The sequence below is a fragment of the Priapulus caudatus genome, unplaced genomic scaffold (assembly GCF_000485595.1).
Source record: "Priapulus caudatus unplaced genomic scaffold, Priapulus_caudatus-5.0.1 Scaffold246, whole genome shotgun sequence".
NCBI lineage: Eukaryota > Metazoa > Priapulida > Priapulimorpha > Priapulimorphida > Priapulidae > Priapulus > Priapulus caudatus.
Window position 1 is genome coordinate 242,149 of NW_014577307.1, and position 2,012 is coordinate 244,160.

Sequence of the window (2,012 nt, forward strand, 5' to 3'; positions counted from 1 at the left end):
GGCTTCAGTTGACTATAGTATTCATTGACATTCTAGTGTCAGTTCTGCTAGTGATCCACACAAGTGATCCCGACCCCAAAATTAGTTCTAGGACACCTCGCGAACATACCTTACTGTAGTGCGGACACCGCGGCGCGAGTTGTTGACGGATATTAGCTTGGGTGGAGTGTCGAGGATATCGAGTTGGCGCGCGTTCTTGCGATGGTAACCTGTAATATTTCTCAGAATTTCTCGAAGGTGGGCATGGGATCATTTCCACAATTTAGTGTGTCCAGTGTAGTCAGGATCTTCGCAGTTAAGTACTAACAAGTAGAGTATACACATACTCACCCCATTTCAGCGACAGGCGTCAGCTTCTCTTTGTGAAAAATAGAGAAACGCCCTCATGTTTCCGGTTTCCGATTTCGGTGACATACGTAGCGATGTAAGTAAATAGGGATGATTTGCTTTGTGATTACAATCTGGATCGGATTAGATTTAATTTTTACACAGTCGTTTGAATGGGTAGAACATATTGTGGGTATGAAGAAGGTGCGTCAGGGCGATTGTTATTAATGTGCCGTACCTTATTACGTTATGGTTGCTCTTCTGATTGCCGAAATTTTCTATTTAACAAACACAGACTGTCAGTACAGGTACTGCTTTGATTTTTAAAAAGCAGTTTTTCCCAGTTTTCTCGGTAAAGTATGAAAATTTAGAAGAAAAATTCTGGACGCACCTATTTTGGCCATATTGTGCTTTAACATTGCAAACATTTTTATTCTCACTCTTTCTGATGAGTTGAGAAATATCTAAGAATGCCATTCTTACAAGAATAAAATTTCAAGAATTTGTGTTGGTAACATAAATTAAGCGCGGGAAATTTATCATGAAATTTTTTTGGCTTGAGCATAGAGCTATACTCATCCTATAAAAAAACAAATGACTCCCAAGCACGCAACCCAAACCGATCAAAACAAAGTGAGTTGATTCGAGTTTATCATTCCGCTCAATTAAAGTTAATCTTGCACTAGATGCATCACAATCCCGGATGCACAACGTGGGAGTACCCATTATTTAATTACGACGGGGGGTCCACTGAACGCGGGGGCGGCGTAGGACGGCGTTGGGCGAGCCTGAGGTGTGCAGCGGGTTGAATAAGGAGAGCGTGCGAGTGAACAATCCCCACAAGCGTCCTGCCGATAACGTGTTCAAAGGTTTGTGAAAAGTCTCGCCCACCGTGCAGATTTTTTGTTTTTCTTCTGTTCCAAACACGTCCTCACTTTCAACATCAACACATCAGGCCAACCATATATTTTGTGCGGTGCTGGTTCTGATTGTATTCGTAGACGAGGAGAAAATAGGCTCAATTGTGCGTTCCGCGGTGAACGTGCCTGCGTACGCGTGGCAGTCGTGCGTTGACCGCCTTTGCGACGGTGTCGCGTTGGCGTGGCTACGCCCAACGGCGGTGTGCGTGCATACGTGCGGTGCATTAAAACGTGCGTGCGTGCGTTGCAGTACGTGCGTGCGTGGCGTGCATACGCCGCGTGCGTGCCGTAACGTACGCTACGGTACGGTGGGCGTGCGTGCGTGGGCGGTGCGGCATGCGTTTCCTACGAGTTTATTCCCACAAGTTGCATAGGTATGGTTTCCCTGTTTGCGCCGAAGCGACGCACGCACATAGCGTCTGCCAACTCGCAGCGCGACTACATAAGGCTGCTGTAACAGTAGTATCTCGTTCACAAGCCCAACCTGAACCGACCTTACCCAAGCGGACGGAGTTGGAGGGCAAACTGCGTTCATGCGTGAAACAGTTTCTGGCTCGCGTGGCGACGAGGGTGAACATTGCCGACCAGATCGCGCGACCAATATTACAGCGGGTTAATAATATACAGGAAAGCGGGCCTGTGCTGCTATATATCGGGTACCGTGCGTGTGCTAGGCCTATATAGCTGCGTTGTACGGTGGGGTGGGATTATATCAAGAGTAGATAATAGGGATCCTATTACTAACTCCTGGTTATATCCGATGTG